Source organism: Glycine soja, chromosome 11, assembly GCF_004193775.1.
Source record: "Glycine soja cultivar W05 chromosome 11, ASM419377v2, whole genome shotgun sequence".
Taxonomy (NCBI): domain Eukaryota; kingdom Viridiplantae; phylum Streptophyta; class Magnoliopsida; order Fabales; family Fabaceae; genus Glycine; species Glycine soja.
This window is the reverse complement of record NC_041012.1, coordinates 2,872,139-2,882,236: the sequence shown is the minus strand read 5'-3', so window position 1 is coordinate 2,882,236 and position 10,098 is coordinate 2,872,139.

Here is a 10,098-nt window from a genome sequence, read left to right as displayed (position 1 = left end):
AAATATTTAATGCAATGACAACAATAAGATGTGAAGTTTTAACTATAAATTTTTATATGAACTATCTAAGTTTCTTTCACTAAACCGATCCTAATTAGATTTTTTTTTCTTCGATTTATCTAAATAGATATCTTTAAAACATTTACCTACAAGATCGATATATTTACCTCGAGTCATTCAAAATATACAACGTTTGAAAAAAGGAAAAAAGTATCATGATGGGTGCATAACTGTTTTGGAGCTTTTAAACTTTCCTCAAATGTTTTTTAAATAAAAATTTAATTAATAAGTAATTTTTTTAGAAAGTGCATGATTTTTTCCTTTCTAAAGTTTAGTTACGTGTTTATGAAGATTTTAATACATAATTGTGTGAATTTCTTATTGTATGTTATGGAAGGAAAAAAAAAAGTAGTATGTGCATTAATATTTATTTAGGCACTTTCGAGTATCTCAATGTCACCAACACAAAGATTTCTAGATGAATACCATAAAAAAGGTTTCTACATGAAAATGCCATGCATAGGGTTTTTTCTCTTATTTTTTATTCCAAGAGTCTTTTGGGTGGTAAGTATATGGGATCCGCAATGACTCCCCTTTCTCCCACAATAACTCTTGCTTTTCTCGTGGTGGTTTCTCCTTCCCTCGACACCCTCTTTATAATGTCGTGTGTAATGTTTCTAATTTTTTATTTCTCAGCAGTTCTCGCACTACAACACTTTCACGTGATAGTATTTCATTTAACATCGTCGATCAGAATCTTTTATAGGTAGTCATTTTTTAGACCTTGAAAATCAGTTTTGTCTGCTTTCAAGATCAATGATTAACCCCACAAATCAACACAAGACTTTTTAACATGTTTTGTTCTCATTCGCATGCTTCTTAGGAAACTTTCCGAAAGATCACCCATATCGTAACTACTTCAAGGCAAGCATGCTTAACTATAAAGTTCTTAAATGATGGGTTACCGAAAAGTATATGTATCTTGTTAGTATAGGTAGTACCAACATTTTTCTTCTATACCTAATATATTTTTTATAATTCCAACATTGTCCTTATTTATAACCGATACAAATTGGTAATCCGTAAAGCCAATTCATAAGCTCATACGGATTGACAATCTGTATGGGCTTATAATGGCCCATGCAGGTCTCGAATCTGTGACTTTTGCATTGTTGGCATGACGCTCTAACCAACTAAACTAATAAGCTAATTATGTTAAAAAATAACTAACGTCAATATATATAACACTATAATTTTTAATGTATATTTAATACACATATAAGTTTACATAATAAATTTTGTAACCATTTTTTGATTTAATAATGTATTTTTTTACATATATAAAATTTAAATAAAAATCATAGGTTTAATAAAAAAATTATATATGTAAAAAATGCATTATTAGATCAAAATTAGATGTTATATAATTTATTATGTAAAATTATATGCGTATTAAATATACATTAGAATTTTTAGTGTTATATATAGCGACATTAGTTATTTTTTAATATAATTGACCTATTAGCTTAGTTGGTTAAAGTGTTGTACTAATAATACGAAAGTCACTGGTTTAAGACCTGCATGGGTCATTAATTTTAAATTATTAAACATATTTTTAACAATCCATAAGGCCTATACGGATTGAAAATCCTATAGGCTATATATAAGGGTGTTTTTGGTTTTTTCCTTTCAGTGCTGGGTGTATGAGGAAATTTTCTGGGTGCAGGAAGAAAATACCTGGTTATAGGCCTCACAGTCACAGTCCATAGTTGTGCTTGTGTATGAAATAAAAGAAGCCCATCATGAGAGCCTGACCCGTGAAATTAACCATCCGAGAAACTGTCATTTAAGGGTGATCCATTGGACTTTGTTATTCTCATCTCTTTTTTGTCCAAGTTAACCCCCAACTTTTTGCATAAAAACCCAACTTTATTATTTTGATATAAATGCCCTTAACAAAAATATCATTTCCAGTAGTCATACATAATACATACACAATGAAAACTTTTTTCTATTACGTTAAGAGGTGTGAATTTACCATACACGACGAAAATAACTTTTGCTATTTATTATGAAATTGTACACAATAGATGTGTTAATTTTTTTGCAAAAATTTAACACAAAGGATACTTGTGTATTGTTATTCAATAATATTTTTAGAAGATAAAAACTATTTTACTTAAACTAAATTCAATACTATCAACATAAATTAAAAAGTATTTAATAAATAAACCAAAAAGTATCTAGCAAATATACAGCTGTAATTTAGAAGATAAAAATTATTCTTCTGCCTTTTTGGTATAGAGGCAAGATTCTTTTTCAAAATATTTAATGTAACTATACAATAAATTAAATTCAAGATTACTGGTTAAACTGAAAAATATACACCAGTGGATCCACATGCTCAGTGGTATTTTTGTGTCTTTCAATCTTTAAAGAATCAATATCATAAATATATAGAAGGCTAAGTTAAACATGATAATGAAATTGGTGAAAGACAAAATAACTTTTTCCATTTTTATCCGTTACTTAAGAATGAATTGGAAAAATTATTTAGTAGTTTGAACCATTATGATCCTTACTAGTGTAGTCAACTAATCCTAAATTAGTTAAGACCATAGATATGTAGTATTCCTAAATTACTTAATAACTTTTTGGGTTCAGAGTTAAATTTTGAAGATACATAGTTGAAAATTTTATGTATAAAAAATAATGTTGCAAAATGATATCATAAAAATGGTCATATAAGTAACATACTCCTTTGTACATGTGCTGTAAGTGTAACTGTGGACTAGACAGGGATCAGGTGTCATATTTATCAATCTCGGTCACGAAGATCGTCCACAATTATGAAAATAACTGCATCAATCTGGTTCTTTTGTTTAATTTATTAAATGATTCAAAATTTAGTTTAATAAATTTTAAGGGAGAGATTCATAACTGCACATATATAGTTCCTATTCCATCTTGGATCGCTGATTCACTGTTGTACCCAATTCATGAGCCATGATTCTATGACTCGTGAATTTCAATGTCTCTGAATAGGTATTATGTTACGTATCAAAAGATACGGATCATGAAATTCCTCCTGCTGTGATTGATAACACTTCAAAATTGTCTTCTCTACAAATTGGCGGGCAAATGCTCATAAAAGAAGATACTATTTATACACCAAAATGATGTACAGTTAACAAGTAAGAAAACAAACAAAAGCTGTACTGTACTATGCCAATTGCTATTTACAGCTCAATTTTAATATTTCTTTTAACTTGTACACTTCAACCTTACAAGTTAAATCCTGTCAACCATTATTTTTATTCTTTTCGCTTCCTACCCCTAACAATCTTTGTGCTTTACAGCTCAACTCCTAGTCACAACTGTGGTAAGTGTACCATATTATTTAATTAGACCATACACATGTGTATCATTGTTATTTTACAAATCTTCTTTACCCACCGCCACTGACTTTGACACATTCATACCAAGGGACCCTTTTTCATACAGATTTTCAGCTGCATACTTCAAGTATTGCAATTAGTAGTGTGTTGTCACTGAAATATTCAACCCTCAATGAGAGTGTTCAATATTATTTGTTGTGTTGCCGTGCATGGTGCATTATTAAACATTAGATGTGAATGCGTGAGACTTTTTATTTTTATTTTTATGGACAAATGTTTATTGTTAGTATTATTAATGGGTGATTCGAATTCATAATTTCTGCCCACTTTCTTTTCCTTTTATCATTAAACCAACCTTATATCTCTAACTCTATCTTCCTTTTACATTGCATAGTGTACTATTTAGAGTAATTGACAAGAAAGGGCACCAGAATCCGTTACCCACAGACCTAAACATGCTATTAAATGTCAACATGCCTTTCAAGACTCTGTCACTGTCTTCTCTTAAACGCATATCCTCTTCTCTTGCCGTCTGAAACGAGGGCACCCACACCCCTGACCCAGATATTTGACTTGCTAAATTAACTTCACTTCCTCCTTCGGTCATAAATGCTTACTGCACAAGTCTTTTTGAAGGAACAAAACATGAAAATCATACTCATTAGCAGTTGCTAGAAAATTGATATTATGACGATAAGGACTCTTTTGTTAGCAAGAACATTAATTAGTTTATGACTCCTAGAAATTACACAACCCCTCACCCCCCAAATGAGGAGAGTGATAGATGTGAGTCTCAGAATGAAACTTAATGAATTTGTTGATAGATGTGACTCTTTCTTTGAGAGTTAGATTATCTAAAGATTGGATTAAGGTGCAAAATATGAAATATTGATGCTAAGCCTGATGTAAAAGAAAAGAGCTACCACTAAGTTAGTATCATAGAGTGAAGTCGTAGTGGATGCCAGCTCTTAAGGAAGTTAGCAATATTAAGAGTTTCACATTGATTAGAATAAAAAACTTAATATGATAATAGTATATACTTAAGTCGTGATTTCCCCACCAAATATATTAGACTTATGGTACATTGGTGCTAATGCATAGTGCTCTGTCCTTAAGTTATAACAGCGAGAATCTGAAAACCAACCGCAACTACAAACTAAACTTTTATTTTTTTTAAACGATCTCGTATGCTTCATGCTTGTGTGTGCAACAATTAATTATCATTAGCTTTTATTTACCGCGTCAAGTTTGTGTCAATTTTAATATTGCAGCTGTATACATTGGATATTTCTAACCTTCTTTACCAGCCAATTGTGACCAATGCTTGTGATCTTTACCAAATTAGTGTCAAGCACAGAGTAACCATGGGATGGGACCATCATGGGTGATGACTGATTAGACAAAACACGAAGTGGGCTTAACATGTCGGTGGTGAGACCAAAAAAATACGTTGCAAGTTGTCAAAAAAGTTTAAAGGCCTTCGTTTTCTTGAGTGAATTGGGGAACTGCAAGTGCGAGTGATGTAATAGGAAACTGCCATTTCATGTGGTTGTTGCCCGGAACCACATTTCTACGTGTCTGCCACATTGGTTCAACACCACCAGCTTTCATACCCAACACAACACTTGAAAGATATACTTCCAATTAATTTAAGTACATTTTTTTTTATATCTCTTGAGAGTATGGTGGAAGCATGGCCATATGTGTCTTAAAGAGTTTAATAGATCGAACTGTTTATATACATAACATAATTTAATGATATAAACGCTTAAACACTGAATATGATTTAAATAAAAGGGATTAAAAAAATAAAGCAACATAAGCTAAATAGACCAGTCAACACTCAATGCAATAACTTCAACAATTTTTTTCTTAAAAAAAACTTCAACAAACTGTAACTTGTTTTCTTTTGCTTGGCCTGGCCCAGGTTCGTTTCCTTCATTGATATTTCTGTCTTCTTCTTTTTTGACAAATGATATTTCTTACATTGATATTTCTTTCTTGGGTGCTTTGTTTTAATTTCTTGGTGGGTTCTTCAATTTGAGGGTTTTAAAAAAATGACAGCAACCCTCTGCCTTTTTAAGAAATTTATTTAGATATTTATATGTGCTATTATTTAGATGAATTTGATTCTATAAGAGTTTAGCTTTGAATTTGCCAATATACTTTTTTTTGGTTGGCAGATATGAAATTTATAATTTTAGTTTTTTTTTTCATTTGATTGCATGCTTTGGCTTTATAAAATAAGAAAGGATAATTTTTAATATTTCATATCTTTTAATCAAATGCAACTATATATATATATATATATATATATATATATATATATATATATATATATATATATATTAGTAAGCAATTTAACTTATATAATATAAATACTGGCTCATATAATTTAAATATTAATTTATATTTATGCAAAGTTTTAAATCTTTGTATGATTATCAACATAAAGCGGATATTAATTCTCTTTTATGTAAAATTTTATCTCCCTATTCATTTTGATATTATTTATCTTGTGATTTAAATATTAATATAAAATTTCATATAACTATTTTAACCTCCTGTACAATCAGTATTTACCCCCTATAATTAATATGTTTTTATTTGAAAATTAAACTCCCATATAAAGAAAAAATTTATTTTTATGATTTAAATATTGATACACTTTCAAATAAACATGTCATCATTGTGAGATGTAAATATTTAATAACTTATAATTGTTAATAGAATTTTATGAAAATTTTCATCTTATCTAATTAATTAAAAAATTAACCATAGTTTTAAAAACTAAAATATGAACTAATAACTTTGGCTGTTAAGTAAAAACAAACATTATTTTGGATTTCGTGCACAAATTGTAACTGCTGCCAAATGCAGAAATTGCCACGTCCTTAGTTTTTATTTTTTTCCCATCTAATCATATAGTAATGAGAAGTCCCAATTAATGTTATATTAAACTTTCTTTTTTCTTTCGAATTACAGGAAGGGATATACACTACTTATACAACCCCAAAAAACCAACTACGCGTAAGATTTTCACCAACAAGATCCCTCCAGAGAAGAGAGCCGCACCCAACTATTAGTGAGATCATGCTGCATGCATTCGATCTCACCTGCCAAGAAAATTGCATATGTGAATATCAATAATATTGGTTTACTTCCACCCCGTGAAAAGCATCGACCTTATTGAGTCATTAAAGTTTGTTTTATTAACAACATACTTAGTAGTTTCTTGCTACTACTATCTATCTATACCCCACCTTCTGGATAAGCATACAAGTGTACCATTTATTTATTCACACTCACTCACAGGAAAATTCTGACAAGCTTTAATAAGGTTCACTGGTTAAGATTAATTTGAAATTTTGAATGCAATCATCAATATCAATCACGAATTAAATTTTACAAAAGCAAATCATGATCCTCATTGAATGAAATGGTAGGAATCTGTCATCTGACATTGCATCCATCCATAATATATATATTCATGACAACGCAAACTTGTTTGATCTGTAAACCAACAAATTTTCATGTTACGTACTCTCACCGAAACGAAACCATCTTGATGTAATTATTTCCCATCTTCCGTTATTTTGTTTTCCCGTTTCAAAATAATTACATTGGTTTTGTTTCTTCTCATGTAGTTGGAAATTAATCACATGTACATAGAATTGATAATTTTTTTTTCAGATAAATAATAAAAAAACAATAGATAAATAAATAAATTTCAGTAAAAATTATGGACAAGATGTATTATTATAATTAAATTAAACATTTTTAACCAAAAAAAAAAATCTTTTAATTTCTCAAGTATTACTGTTAAGGAAAAGAATAATTTTAGTTTTCTTTCAAATTTTCTCATTTAATAGATAAAGAAAATTAAACTTTTTTTTCCTTATAAATACTCCTAAAAATATATAATATTACTCCGATAGCAATAATTAGCAATGTTGATATATTAATTTGAGGGAAGCAACGTGGACAAAGTGGAGCGTGATCACATGTGGTAATAATTTGATAATGGTGCCTGTGTACATGATATCCATACGAGTCAGTGCCATAACCACTCGGTATTATCAGTTAGTAGGAGTCATATAATAGCAAAACAAAATAGATAGACCTGAGAATGAGATCCGATCTGTTTTTGACCACGTATTGCATCTAGAGTCTTCTAATAATAGCGAACCCCCTATGCTTCTCTGAATATATACCAATTCGTATTCAATTTGAGTTCCATATCTTTGATACTTGATTAGACAAACACTAATCAGAAGCTTAATTAAGAACTAAGAAATTATAAATATAAATTTCGTTAGAGGTTATAATATACCTTTATAATTATAATTTTTAATACATTCTCAACTTAATTTTCAATAAAAAGTTTCTATCATTAAATTCATAATCAGTGTCTTGATTTTATTAATTAACTAGACTTCATATCAAATGAGATGCTGAGGCTTGTCCCTTTCTCTTGTTTGGCCCGATAATACTAGTAGTATATCTTTTTTTCTTTGATTCTTGATTCTTTCGTTTTCCTTTCACACCGAGCACAAAATGATGTTGTTAATTTGATTTTCAAGATTTCATTGTTTTTTTATCTTGGAAGTTGAAACAAAGGGGTGTTTTTGTTTTCTTCCTATTGACTTTGGACTACATGGATTCGCTAAATGCTTGGATAATAGTGATTTTGGATAATCTATGTTAAAGATAATCAAGGCATGAAAGATGGGCAATTTTCATGGAAATTAATCACTTGAACTGCCTCTATTTGTAATGACTTACCAGTCCCCGTGTCTATGTGTGCACGACTATAACTTGCTTTAATTGAAAGGTTGGTTTTCGGTAGAAGCAAGAAAAGGAAAAAGCAGGTAATTAGTCATTATATACTGCAAAAGGTAAATATATTTATAAATAGTATTAGTTGGCAATTAAAGATATTTCAAATCTTTTTTTTTTATATCAAGATCTTTTAAATCTAATAAATATATTTTTCTGAGATCAAATTGTGTCTGTAGTTATGTACGACTATTTTCTGTATTCTTACAAATACTATTTTGGGAAGAGTTTTGAAAAGAAAAGCACAGACGAAAACAAGAAATAAAAAATCGGGATGGGTCCAATATTTCCTGGAAATGTTCTCAAAACCCACATGGGCCTTTATAAAGTGCTTTGGGCTTTTCTGCTGAAGTTATTATCTTGATGGCCACCCGGGTTTCCTACACTAAACGACAAGTAAATAGTATTATCTTTATGACCGTTAAACTATTTGAAAGCAAGCTTGATTTTTTTAAATTACTTGTTTTTCTCTTTAAAGTAAATCTAAGAGCCAAATCTTAAAATATCATGTCTCTTCTTCTGTCCTTCTGCAATATCCTTTTCACGTTCAAACTTTTTCCTCTTTATTTTGGTTATATGTAAAGAAATTTTTTATACAATTATTGTAATACTATAAGGGTCTCATGATATATAAAGAGAATAGTTTATGCACTAAAAATATTTTTTTATTTTATTTTTATTATTGTTATTCATCCATAATAGAACTGTTTATAATAAATTTATTAACTTGTATAAATTACTTTAAAAGTCATTCTAAATTCTTGATAATGAATTTTAATTTATTGAAGATAGTTCGTAAAAGATAGTGGATGACAATTAAAGTGAGATAAATGACGTCAACTGTGTCTTTACTACTTGAGTTTATTAGCATCAATTTCAGTAAGTACTAGATGAGCGACGATTTTCTGTTATGGAAAAAAGTACTTACTTGAGTTTAGAAAATAATTGATTCACCCATATATAAGTATGAATTGTAGATATTACAACTTTGCAAATTGCCTTTGTCTTTGAGTGCGTATGTGGGTGCGAATTTTTCGTTTTTGTTGCCTTAAAAAATGCATAAAAAACGGGGAGTCATGGAGTGGATTGACAACATTTGCAGTTAATTACTTGAGAATTGAGATGCTAGGATGAAGAGATTAACTCAAATTGATTATTTGTATAAATAAGAAATAGAAGTGAAAGGGGGTGAGGTTTGGATTGACCAGTTTGCAGAGCATCGACAGATAAAAGTATCTTGACAAAATAAATAGTGTCATCACATCAAACAAAAAGGGGGTAGGAGAGGAAGAGGTGGATGTTTCCATTGCAACATTTTGCAATGAAGAGTGTGATATTGTTAACATTCCTTGATCACTTACTTGCATATTCTAACAATGTTTAGGAAGATGACAAAATAGAATTCAACACTATAAAGCATATTAAGCATAGGCATGATACATAACAAAATAGCTTTTATTTTTTAATTTAAAATGTATTTTTTTTTTAATAATGATGTTGACATAACTAAATCATTCCATTTTTATTGAATGCTAATGTAAAAAGCTTTTACATACATTAACATACATGTCTATTAGATCCTATATGTGCATGTATGCGTGCGTGCCTTGGTAGATATGTGTGCCTGTGTGCATGCACATGAAAGTATGGGGAGTATGAAAAGTAAATCTTAACCATAAAATTATAGATAATCATGCTAGATAAATTGTGATTATTTTAATTAGTTTAATGTTAACCATATATTTCAATTATGTGATTAAATTGGCTACTCTCATACTTTGATTCCTCACCTAAATATACTTTTTATATTCTCATTAATTTTCTTTTCCATACAAATTGATGGAAAATTCAGGAGTTATAA